The sequence below is a fragment of the Adiantum capillus-veneris genome, chromosome 7 (genome assembly GCF_014529385.1).
Source record: "Adiantum capillus-veneris isolate H3 chromosome 7, ASM1452938v2, whole genome shotgun sequence".
NCBI lineage: Eukaryota > Viridiplantae > Streptophyta > Polypodiopsida > Polypodiales > Pteridaceae > Adiantum > Adiantum capillus-veneris.
The window spans coordinates 64,927,056-64,941,165 of record NC_140937.1 but is presented as its reverse complement, the minus strand read 5'-3'; positions in this window follow the sequence as shown (position 1 = coordinate 64,941,165).

Sequence of the window (14,110 nt, the reverse complement as noted above, 5' to 3'; positions counted from 1 at the left end):
ACTATGTGCATGGACAAGGGAGTTTGTCCTTGAGCGATCAGTCATCTTCGGGGCCGTTCAAAAGGCTACAATCATCCCAATCGTCCTGCAATAACACATCAAAAAATATTTAAAAATAGTTTAAAACTACAAGAACGCATTAAAAAAATACCTATGATAGGAAAATAAATAAAAGAGAGGGGATTAAAAAAAAACATGTGCTCTAGAGTTTGAATAGTTACTAGAGTATTCCTTAGCTGAACTTTCAATAGTGATAGAGACAAAAGTAACAAAAGTAACCTTAAAAACTTTTTATTAAATATTAGCTTACTACTACTCTAGTAACCACATTAAAAATTAGAAAGCCTAAAGATAGTCTATTATGCAATCTGAAGATAGTTGGGAGTGGTTTGTACCACGTCTACCTCGTATTCTTTTTTTAGCCATTTAAAATAGGATGCAGTAATAGGCACGGTAATAGCCACATCAATAATTGGTCCCCAATTAATTCATTTTCACCAGAGTATGCCATATTTTTCATCATACTATGCACTCTTCTTGCCGGCCATCGCCCTGCTTGCTCAAGCTTTGCCTCCCTCCCCTCCTTCTTCTCTATGTCTCTCAACACCATGTCCCCTCTTTCACACACACACACACACACACACACACACACATGCATATACACAAAGTCTCTATTTTGGTTTGCAAAAGAAGGGGTTTTTGTTGAGGGGCTTACCACCACAAATGACATTTGATGCTCAACCTGATCGAGAAACCTATCTTCTACATGTCAAGGTAAGCACCTACCCCTACCCCTGCCCCCCCTCCCCCCCCCCCCCCCCCCCCCCCCCCCCCCCCCCCCCCCCCCCCCCCCCCCCCCTTTCCCTATTGTATTATAGCACACACTTAGTTGAGTATTCTTTTTGGCCCATTAGCGAATCTTTGGGCATTGTTTTTGCACTACACACTTAAATTGTGAAAATTAAGTTGAGTTCTTGAACGTCTTAAACTCGTAAGGGCTTATCTTTACCAAGGTGTATAGATGAATCTAGCGTTTTACACGGCACGTTTGTTCACAAAAACCCAAGGTTCTGGACTTTTCGGTCTAGAAAATATCCCATTGTGAATACAATTCCAATTTTAGTGGATCTCTTATTTCATCTATAGCACTAAGAGTGTCTATATGAGTACAGTTTTGGGGTAAGACCTAGCTTTTGATTAATGAATCACTTATTCAACAAGAAAAATGAGTGTCTCTGTAGCCTTGCAAGAGTCACACCGTCGGAAGGAAGAATTATTGCACGGTCGAAAACACCTGTGTAAACACCTGTAGAGATTTATGAGAAACCCTTCAAGCATGAGACACACTCAAAATTAGGAGAAATCAAGTATATCATAACGAGGCTCGTCTCATGGAGAGTCACATAGAGTATCCATGGGAGAAAAAAAGGTGAAAGATAAAGAAGTTATGGTCACTCAAAACGGGGGTGTTCACTTTCTTGGTCAAAAAATGAGCTCTCTAGAAGTTGAGGAGGTGTTGAAGCTATTAAAATGGGGGATATTTTATCATTTCTCCCCAAATATTTTTCTCTCTCCTCAGCCAAAAAGGCTCTCCTGGTAGGCATCTTTTAATTGGCTCAATTTTGACCTTTTTTGGGTGAAAAATGAGGTGTCAATGACCCTTTGACCAAGGGAATTGGGTGGGGGCAAGTGATCGGGGACCAAAAAAAGATTCTAGGTGCATGTCCATGTGAGTGTGAACTCCCAAAATGCAACCTTTCTCCCCCATGAAGCCCACGAGCCCCTCCATGATGGCAAGCCGAAAGAGCTCCTCTCACTTGGATACAACCATAATGGGCTCTCCCTTTAGGCTATATACCCCCCACTCTAACACACAGCTCGAAGCCCTTCATCTCGGCTACATCTAGAATTCTCAAAACTCAATATTTCTAATTCCAATTATCAAGTTGGCCAAGTTGCCCTTGTCACATACACCTGCAATCACTTTCTAAGTAGAGACCACCCACTTTGGATGCTGATAACTTGTGATGTACAAGTACGATTCACGAGCTATAAAGCACGGATGAAAATATTTATTAAAAACCATATTTTGGGGATTCAATTGACCCGAACATCAGCGTTCAAACTTGGAAAAATCACACCTTTGTACATCCAAAACTTGCAAGGCTATATACGCATATATACATGAGGCTAGTGGGCAGGATTTCTGGCATGACTTACTGACTTTATGCTCATCCAAAAAATATCTGACATAGCTTGCAAACCACCCCTATCCAGCTTGATCATTCATGACAAGAAAAGGTTTCTAGGGTTAACATTTGTTGTAGCTCATTCCCAGAAACCTCATTTACATTCTCAGATGTCTCCACACTGTCTTCTTGTATTGATAGCATCTCATCTGTCGCAATTGTCATCAAACATGCCAGATATTTCTTCAATCTGTAACCATTAGCATGATATTTATGTTGTGCACCACTCAAATTTGACAACTGATATGTGCCATTATCAAACTTGTTTGCAACTAATAAAAGGATCTTCTCATTTGATTTGAAACTTTTTTTGTAAGGTATTGTCCAGCTTACTATTGTACCACAACACCAGATCACCCTTTTCAATTCCCTTATCCTTTATGCATTCATTAGCTTTTAGATGATCCTTCTTTGACACTTCTTCATAGTAGCTCAAAGTTCAAACTCTAGCCAATTGCAAACATTGCAGATCCAATAGTCTTTTTTGCCAGGTGTCTCTTACCAGTGAAGACAAGTTTGAAGATTTAGAAAGTAGCTCTGCTTCGAGTTCCAGTGCTGAGAGTGAAGTGTCATTCTTGTTGTTGGACGAGGAGAAGAGGGAAGTGGGTGAAATGTTGCAAGTTTTAGGGAATATAAATGCTTCAAGCGGATTAGAGTAATTTGAGGAGTTGATGCAGCCTAGACAGGATTTGCCAGTGAAGAAAGAGTAGATTTAAAATGTGTTGAGTACCAGTCTCACACAAGGAGAAAGAAGTAAGTACTTAGCAATTTTGGACAATCTTCCAAATCTTTTTATCACTTCATATCAGTAAATAGGGGTTTTGCTCGAGATATTGTGAAGATTGAACTAGTTGAAGGGGAAAAGCCAATATGACAGAAATTAAGAAGGATGGATAAGTAGTAGATGAATGCTTCAAAGGAAGAATTGGATAAACTTTTGGATGCGGGGTTCATTGTGCTAAATGGTTGAGCCCTGTAGTGATCACTCCAAAGAAAGATGGGCGTTGGAGAGTTTGTGTTGATTATAAGCCATTAAAGGTAGTGACCAAGAAAGATCCTTACCCTTTGACTTTCATTGATCAACTTCTAGATGTAGTGACTGGCTTTAAAAGATACAATGTCTGTGATGGTTATTTAGGATATTTTCAGCTTATCCTTGCTCTTGAAAACCAAAAAAGGACTACTTCTATCAGGCCATGGGGTTGTTTCTACTTTAGCTGCCTTCCTTTTGGGTTGACAAATGGGCCTAGAGCTTTTGAAATAAATTTGGATTGGGTCCTTACCCCGTTCCTTCGTAAGTTTGCCAAAGGATTCATAAATGATTTCTATGTGTACAGTTCACGGAAAGAGCATGTTCAAAAGCTTGAAATGACTTTTGCAAGGTATGAAGAATGCGGGGGTTAGCTGAACCCTAAGAAATGTCATTTGGCACAGCCACAGGTGAAACTTCTTGGACATGTGATTTCAAAAAATGGGATCGAAGAAGATCCCAAGAAAGTGGAGGCTTTGTTGTTGTTGTCATCTCCAAAAGATACCAGACAATTGGCCACTTTTATACAAAAGGTTAAATATATGTCTCGTTTCATACCTTTGGCATCACAACTATTGTATCCATTGTAGCAAGAAGTTAAAAATGATCCCTTGGAGTGGTCTCGTGACTGTGATGATGTTTTGGAGAGAGTAAAAGAAGTTTTGATTACACTACCCATTATGCAAGCTCCTGACTGGGAAAAGGAGTTTTATGTCAACCCTTGTTGCAAAAGGGGAAGGAATCTCAGTATATGAAGCATGTTCATTATGCCACTAGAGTGAAGACTCCTCGTGAAAGGGATTACTCTATGAAATTGAATTGGTGATGACTAGTATGGTTTATGCTTGCAGACAATTCAGCCATTACTTGTTGCAAAATTCATTCACTTTCCTCACCAGTTATTCCTTTCTTCCTCAACTGTTCAATAATTCAAATATATCAAAAATAGTGATGAAATGGGTTATTGAACTTCATGAGTTTCATTTCACCTTTTTGGTAGGAGAGTAGTCGGGCTACCTTGTCAAATTTGCTCACTTATAAAGACACTCCTGTTTTGGTTAAGGAGGAGGTGGTGCGAAAGAAGAAAGTCGAGACTCTTCCCATATCTGATGCTTCATGGTTATATTTTGATGGCTCTTATCAAAGAAGTCATGATGGTGCTTCAGGAGGCATTGTAATTTATGATGCACAAGGAAAACTTGTAAGGAAGCAAGTTTTGAAACTTGATGCAGAAAGTAACAATGAAGCAAAGTACATGGTGCTGGAAGGTGGTTTGTACATTTGTTTATAGTTGGGAATTAGATGCTTGTAGATCAAAGGAGATGCCTTGTTGATCATGAAGCAATTACTGGGAGTATGGAAGAATAACAATCCTAAACTGAAGAATTTATGCTTCAAGGTGAATTCATTGCTCAAAAAGTTTGAAACACGGAGTTTGCAGCATATTGAGAGTTATCAAAATGAAGAAGCTCATGATTCTGCCCAAGAAATGATCACTTGTGTGCTTGTGTTGAAGGCAAATGCCCCTATATATCATGGGAGAGAAGTGTTATCAAAGGAGATGATTTTCTGTTGACAGGTGTCCTACCAGAAGGTTTACCATCCTCCAAAAAGTATGTGTTTATAAGAAAATCCAGGAAATACAAAATTCTTGATGATGTGCTTTACATGAAAGGAAGTGATTTGGTTTTGCATCATGTGCCCTGGAAAGAGGAAATCTACAAGATTTTGGAAGAAAATTGTGAGGGATCTTGTGGAGACCATTTTGCAATGAAGATCATGTTGCATAAAATTTTGCAAGAAGGCTATGTATGGCCAAGCATTCAGTGGGATGTTAACCATTGATGCAAGTCGTGTTTACCTTGCCAGAAGGTAGAAAATAGAATTTTGAAGCCCGAATTGCAACAGACAATTCTAGCTTTTGATGAGTTTGAAAAATGGGGTCTTGATGCTATTGGACCCTTACCTATGAGTAGCAAAAGAAATGCTTACATTTTGACAGTAGTGGATTATTTGTCAAGATGGGTAGAAGCCAAGGCTGTCAAATAGATTACCAGTAAAGAAATGGGTAAGTTTGTTTATAAGCATATATGCTACGAATTTGGTGGGCCCCTAGAGCCTTACTATCTGATAGAGAGCCAAGATTTAGAGGAGAGTTTTTTGACTTCTTATGCGAGAAGCTCAATGTATAACATAGGTACAGTTCTCCTTATTATCCACAATGCAATGGTCTCAATGAGGGGTTCAATGGAGAGTTCCTGAAGATCTTAACAAAAATGACCCAGACACATGGGAAGACTTGGGATTTGGAGTTGCCTTGTGCATTATGGGCCTACATAACTGCTATCAAAACGAGCATAGGATTTTCTCCTTACCACTTGGTTCATGGCAAGGAAGATTTATTGCCGATTGTAGTGGAGATTCTTGCACTCAAATTGTTGTCAATGGGAGATGAAGAGCCAATCCGCTGCATAAATTCGAACATTTCAAAATTTTTCTAATTGGATACAATGTCCATACAATTGTTGCATTAAAAAAATCGACATTGGCAGATAAGTTTTCCTTCCAACTGTTTCGCTTGTGGCTAGGTAACAAGATTTTCCACCTTTTTTTCCTCCGACGTACCGAATCAATCGGCGCGGTTAATTGATTGCGGACGTGGTGGTTTCTGACCTCTTGAAATTCCTATTTGTTAAGCCACGAGCTTGGCACAACTAATTACTATTTGTCAAGACACGCACTTAGCAAGGCTAATTTGCGATGCTTCACGGTACCAAGCAACATCATCATGGATACCTCGATTGATTTGCTGGATACGGAACTTGCCAACAATCATCTTTTTGACTTTGAACTTCCTTCTCATCCATCTACTCCTCCTCCTCAAAGTGTACTTGAAATTTTGGAGGATACTAGCAATCTTCTCGATGAAAAAGAGTACGTTACACGACGTGAATTTCAAATATTTAAAGAACGGTTTTGCAAATTGGCGATTCGCATCAAATTACTGGCTACCCAAGTGGATCACCTTACAGAGCTGGTCATATCATGCATCCAAGAGGATACCGTATATACACATGTGGCAGTAGTCGAAACAGTCTTCACCAGGGTGGCAAAGAGGAGACTTTCCCCAGTAGACTTTCAGAAAGCCAAATTGCAAAAGTTATGTTTCAATTGTATGGGACAGCATCAACGGAAACATTGCCCTCAGGTACTGGATTCTTAGGCATTTTTGATGTATTTTACGGCTAAGTAGTCAATAAATTTCTTGGCATGCTCTTTAGTGGTTATCTCCTCTTTCAGATAGCCCTTTTGGTTGGTTGTATATGATACACTACCTTGCTTAGTGTAGCATATTCCGTCACGATATACTACATCATGCTCTCTTCTTTAAGCAATTTGGACACGTTCGATTCCTCTCCACTTGGACACATGTGTGTCAAAGGGAGAATACATGAGCATCATCACTATATGAGCACTGAGCATTAACGTGAAGCACAGCCTCTTTATGACATTTTTGGAACATGACTTCCACAGGTTTAAAATATGTTAAATAACAAGTTTTTGCATCACAAGACCCTGTATATGGTGCATGTAACGACATATTATTCATACCAGATATGGCTATGAGCCACATTGCAAAGAGTTTTTCCAAACTCCATACACTTGCCACATCTAGGCAACTAACATACACATTTTTAGAGTTTCTTTTAGGCTGGCGATGCTTGCCTATGGCGAACAACAACGTGCTTTAACAATTTAATTAAGACAATGGAAAATTGAGTTGTATCCTTTCTCGATAGTGCAAGGCACTTTAGGTATCAATTGGTCGAGTCAATCGATGTCGCCCAGGCCTTACACCTCTGCGTGCATGGCATGCCAACGAGATTGGTATAAACCCATAGCATTCTTATTCTGCTTCTGCAATAACACTAAAATCTCTGTCAAGGCCAAGGTAAGTTGCTACTATCTTCAAACATTTTTTGTGTTATTCCCAGGCAAAGTTACCCTAATCCAGTCACGTTCCCATATACGGTCCATGGGACATGATATGACTTCGGGTACCTATCTCTACAAGGGAGTGGTACAAGTACACAGTTGTACGCTTATAGGATAAGCTAAACCTCTCTCTGCAAGGATGTGTAGTTGTATGCTTATAGGATAAAACACAGACATGGTTTGGCATACAACACAATCACATCAAGGGGTTTTCCTTGGCCCAGCTCTCTCTCTCTCTCTCTCTCTCTCTCTCTCTCTCTCTCTCTCTCTCTCTCTCTCTCTCTCTCTCTCTCTCTCTCTCTCTCTCTCTCTCTCTCTCTTCCCACTTTCTATGCACGAAAGGTAAAGTTAGACACAAATTTCTTAAACTCTTTCTAACATAATACGGTAACAGGACCGGCTATGAGCAAACAGGAAGGGCTACGAGCCATCACTTATCATCTCTTTGCAAATGGACAAGCACAAGTCTTGCCATTAGTGATTTTTTGGACATTATTTTTGCACACCACACTTTAAGTGTGACAGTCAAGTAGAGTTTTTTAATGTCTTAAACTCGTAAGGGCTTATCTTCTCTACCAAGGTGTATGGATGAAGCCAGTATTTCAGACTGCACGACCACTCAATAAAAAACTCAGATTATGGATTTTTGGGTGAGAAAAAGCTCTAGTTATGCATACAACTCCAATTTTAGTAGAGGTCCTATTAGCATTAAGAGTGCCTATAGGAGTAAAGTTTTGGGGTAAGACCCAGCTCGTGATTACTGAATCACTTAGTAGGGTTCATGGTCAATGGTTGGACCCTTCATCCTTGTATTTTCAAGGAAAGAAGTCCACAGACTACCATGGGGTAGTGAAAAAGTTTCGACTTTCAATGGAATGTACTGCCACGGCCAACCCAAGGGGGATCACGGACATAGGTCATGGGCCGAGGTCATGGGCCGGCTGCTAGTAGAGCAATTTTCCTAAAAAGTTTAACCACGGGGTCTGGATTGAAAAAAGGCATCCCAAGGTTATTTGTGCAATATTAATTGCATTTCACTTCGTGTTCCTAAGCCTTTGCAGGCAGGACGAATTGGGTAGGTGATTTTTACTTCGGATAAGTGAAAACAATGTTTAACCTACAGATACGCAACTGTTTTGGTTTTGTTTTTTGGTTTTTTATGTAGAATGCATGAACTATGTTTTCATCCATTTTTGTTCTTACGAGAAATGACACGGTTATCTAAGAACCAAGCAATTTGGGCTGTAGTGTCCAACATAAGTTCCTGCATGATGCAGTTGTAGACCCACTTGTAGGGTTTATTTGGCACATGTTGTCACATGGGGTGCAACATGGTCTAGGAACTCAAGGAGTTCGGTTTAGCCAATGTGGAGTAAGGTTAATGAGGGTCCCTCTCACTCTCGTTGTAGAGTGTTTGCAGTTACTATCCACACACAAGTACATCTTGTACTTGTAGGATGTTCTTTTCTCACACATCCTTAGTTGAGACATATTCCACATGTGGCAAATATGAGTCTCTGGGACTGACACGGGCGCCCACTATTTCAAGTATGTGTCATGACAAGGTCCCTATGTGCTGGTCAAATGTGTTTTCTAGACCATTTTTTGCACGATGTATCATGAGAAATTTTGGTGGCCAAAAATTGTCGGATACTTAGCATGACTTGTTATGGTACAAGTGCAACTAAACAACATGACAGATGGTTGTTTTAGCATATAGCAAGGCTATGAGTTGTTAATGAAAAAGTTTCATTGTTTGCACCTAGAAGTGACTTTTCTTTCACCTCCTATTATGGTTGAGGAGTTTCAGCAAATCTTGCAAAAGATTGCAACTGAAAGTATTTACTTTCTTTTCAAAACTATTTACATTCCTTGTAATGAGTGCTAGGCACGTCACATTTGCCATAAGTATTGGCAAAAATTACCACGCATATACAGGTTCGGATCTGTTTTTTGCTAAATGCATGCACACTAGGTGTTATGGGCCCTAGTGTTTAGCAAACGCTGATTTGGAACGGCATGCATATTCCTCAGGTTGTTGCTTATGAAGCATTTTGCACTCTATGTGCAGTATCTCTAGGAGATTACTTTTGGGTCTACTAATCACAAATAGAGGCCATGGCTCGGTTTGAGGGTTTGTGGATTTTTCAAGTTAACCACGATGGTTACTCCGGACATTGTTGATTCCTCAACAATGTTACACGATATTGTGATTCCCATTTACTAGTCATCTAGGATGACTGTTTGTAAACCGTGAGGAAAACACACCTCAATACTGTCAATTATCCAAGGGGATAGGCAGATTACAAAGTGTAATCTTGGGCTAAAGGATATGCAAAGTGCGTACATTAGCACCAAGAATATCCAATTAATAAGCATTTATTGCGCTATTTCGAGTTTTACTTACTATCAGTTAAAGCATGTTTGTGACTAGGTTTAGTCTCTTCATGTATAAGTCAGGTTCTCAACATTGAACATTAGTTATGGTTGTTTATTAATGACATTTGAGAACAAGTCAAGGACTTAAACTTGGCCGATGAGTTACGTCAGCAAGTCACTTTCACGGAAACTGAAAAAAAAGTTACACACTTTAGACTAGAACATGTGTTTTCTATTATGATTTAATGTGTTACCTAGGTAAATGAATGCTATCAATCTTTGTTGATTCATGCATTCTTGTATTCTACAGGCTAGGATAAAGGTTTGTTATTGCATGCACACTAGGTGTTATGGGCCCTACTGTTTAGCACTCTTTTGTCTGAGGCGGCATGAGACTACATCTCCAGTTGTTTCACGAATGAAACCTCTCTTTCGAATGGAAGGAGTAAATCATCGGTCATTCTTGTAACTTAAGTTATGAGCATGTTATAAACAAAGGTTTTTATTTTGCAACTTAAGAAAGGACAATAGACATGCTAAGAGCATAAACTTGCTACGAGCATAAAATATAGGCGGCTACACCATTCAGAGGTGCTAAGAGCATACATTTATGCTGAGCTATATATAGTATCTCTATATATAGCACCCTGGTCCCCTCTATATAAACGCATCTTGTGTGATCAGTAGACACACTTTGGGGTTTGCAATTCTCGAGTTGTGGCCTCTCTCTCTCTCTCTCTCTCTCTCTCATCTCTTGGTCTCAGTCTTCCTCGTCTCGGTTCTTCTCAACATGGTATCATAGCTGCTCGTAACTTCATATGCGCTCTTCCTACAATTGTGGAATTTATACAACTCATCTTATTGGCGTTCTCTCATGGAAAGCTTTTGAGTTTTTTTTCGTAGCTTTTGCCTAGATTTTTATATATGGCAGATTCGTACGCTATGGCAAAGATGGTAGATTTTGTTGCGTGTCATGCGAACAAAGCCAGTTGAAGGTCCCCTTAAACGACAGTTGGGAAGTGTTCGCTTTGTTGACGATGTTAATTGGGGGGGTCCAATCAGATTGAAGTCTCACCATCTCCTAACCAAGTGCAACATGTTTTTCCTCATACTTGAACTTCCTTCTTAGGGTATCGGATCTACTGAACATGGTTCATGGCAGTGATATTGCATCTAGAATATGGTCGTAGCCCCAACCGGATTCATGTGAAGGAGTATGAATATATAGATAACAAATCGGACAAGAAGAAGGTGATGGATTTCAAAGATTTACAAATGGGATTTTCAAAGATATACAATTTTGAACTATGAGGAGGACTCAAAGCAAGATAAGGATCCGTCTATACTCTTGATGTTGGAGATGGTACCCAACACTAGTTTCGGCTATACTCATGATGTGGTTCATATCTAGATATACTCTTGATATCGGAGGTGATACCCGGCCATAATTTACTCTTGATGTCGGAGGTTTACATCGCATTCAATCCGACTATACATGACGAAGTTAAAGGTACATCTCTCGGAGGTTTACTCTTGATGTCAGAGGTTTACATCGTGTTCAATCCGGCTACTCATGACAAAGTTCAAGGTACATCTCTTGGAGGGTTACTCTTGATGTCGGAGGTTTACATCATGTTCAATCCGACTACTCTTGACAAAGTTCAAGGTACATCTCTCGGAGGTTTATTATTATCGTATCCTATTTCTATGTGTTGGTTTTTGAACATTTTTGTCTGGACTAAAATGATTTCTTCTCGTCTTGTCAAAGCCATGTGTTATGACTAACATGAAGCCTTTTGACATGGCAAGATGACTTATGTTATGGCTACATTGAAGTTTTGTCGTCTTGTAAAAGATTGATGCTGACGGATTGGCATAGCTAAAAATCTATTGTCTCATTTGGCAGTAGAACATCTATCATCTCGTCTGGCTACTAAAGCTCTATCTTCTCATCAGCCATTGAAAATCTATCGTCTCCTCAGCCTTATTGTCTCGTCAACTTTATGTTATGGAATGCATTTTCTCTGCTTGCAAGCATACAGATAATCTAAGGGGCCCCATCATGTTTTTATGTGCCGGCTTTGTATATATGTGTGCACATGTGATTACATTGATATTATGTTTGTTTCTATGTCATCTGCATATGTGATTGCATCGTCATTATGTTTGTTTCTATGTTGTCTCTAGAACGGCCTCGCAAACTGTCTCTAAGGACAATGTGATGTGGTTATTTCTAACCTTCACGTCTCGATATGTTTCTTGAGTTGATATTGTTTACAGGATGAAAGTCACATCAAGCAATGTGTATAGAGGCTCAAAGATATTCAAGCTGCACAAAGATATTGGAGAATTTTCATCAATTCAACTATATATAGGGTTGTTAAAGACCTTTGAAAGGGGACATTGTAAAACAGGAGTGATGTAGCTCCTTTGAACATTGTAAATGTATACTTAAAATATTTTAATATAGCGGTCAGCATATATAGAGCTATGGGTTTTTCCCTTGAGCCCCCAAGGGTTTTTTCATCCACAGTTAGGGACCTTCATTTGAGTGGGGGTGCTGAGCTATATATAGTATCTCTATATATAGCACCCTTCTCCCCTCTATATAAACGCATCTCGTGTGATCAGTAGACACACTTTGAGGTTTGCAATTCTCGAGTTGTGGCCTCTCTCTCTCTCTCATCTCTTGGTCTCAGTCCTCCTCGTATCGGTTCTTCTCAAAAATTTAGGATATGCTAAATAGCATATGCACATTACAACTCTTGATATGATTCTTATGGTACGGTTTTACGATGATTTGACTAGTCTACAATCAAGTCTATTGCTTTACAACTTTTGTGAAAACTTATTCTTTTCACTCTAGTTTCCGAGGACGAAAACTCTTCCTTAAGGGGGGAGTAATGTAAGGACAAGGGTCCTACGGGGCAAGGCCCAACCTAGGGGACCAAGGGCCTGGACTGGACCAATGTGGACTGAGGATCTGCTTAGGGCAAGATCTAGGAGCTAGGCCTATATAAAGGGCGGTAGGGAGGAGGATCCTGCATCTCAGTCTCCTAGGTCTTACACTGTTGCGTGTATCTATGCACCAAAGGACCTCCCCACACACATTTTGTGCTTCCTGTAATCAGCATGTATCCGCTCTAAGTTACGACAAAGCCTCTCGAGGGCTTCAAGCTCTCAATAAATAAAGAAACAGTAGATCTTCAGGGAGAAGGATTAGGAGATGTCTGCATAGGTGGAGAGAGGCCCTCACTTTGTACCTACTGAAAACAACCAAAAGCTTCCTAGCCCGGCCCTTGTTGGGCATATACTCTAATCAATGTGTTCCAATAAATGACATAGTGCATAGGGGCACCACATTTGGCATACATATCGACCAAGGCATTGCCAAGCACGGCAGTTGTTTGTGACAACCCATGACTAACAATATTGGAGTGAATGTTTAAGTGCATATCGTCATCTTGTGTATAGACACATGCCTTCAAGATGCATGTGTATGTGATTGCATTTTGGAGAGAGGCCCTCACTTTTGCCTTGTGTTGCTTTGATCTAATATCTTTCTTTTGGGACTTGAGTCTTTGTTTCCAAGTGTAAGTAGTAGGTCCCATGCATGGCTACTTCTCAAAATATCGCAGTCATCATTACCATGAGTTGAAGTGATGAAATTATTTCACCATATGTATGGAGCCATTGTCCATGGGAGAGGAAGGGATAGACTTTTTTTTGCAACAGCCCTTGACTAGCAACATGAGAGTGAATTTTTAATCTCATATCAGCATATTCCATAGAGCCACACGCCTTCAAGATGCACGCGTAGGTGATTGCATATAGACAAAGGCCCTCACTTTGCATCCATTGAAAACATCCTAGAGATTTTTTTCCATGCTCCTGTTGTGCGTACCATATTTGGCATACATATCAACCAAGGCATTGCCAAGAACGACAATTATGTGCAACAGCCTGTGACTAAGAATATTAGAATGAATTTTCCAGCCTCACGGATTCAAAAATCAATCCATAGATAGGGGCCTTCTTATCTTGATGAGCCAGGGGGCGGACATGTGTGGCAGAGAGCATGGGTGTGATGGTCTTTTTGGAGAGAGAGAGAGAGAGAGAGAGAGAGAGAGAGAGAGAGAGAGAGAGAGAGAGAGAGGAAGATGAAGAAGAGAGTTTTAACATCGTAGGAAACTATCCCAAGAGACCTTAAAGATCTTGCCGACGAGGAGTTGAACTCAAGACCTGTTATTCAAGAGGGAGATGGCATAACCAATCTACCACACTTGGGTGATAGAAAGGTTATACCATTTTCCTCTTTTTATAAGCAACTAGCGCGGGTGTGATGGCTTTTTTGTCAAGGGGGGGAGAGAGAGAGAGAGAGAGAGAGAGAGAGCTTTTTTTTAAAGAGGCCACGTGGACGAACATCTAGCTAGAATATTAAATGTGCATCTATGCT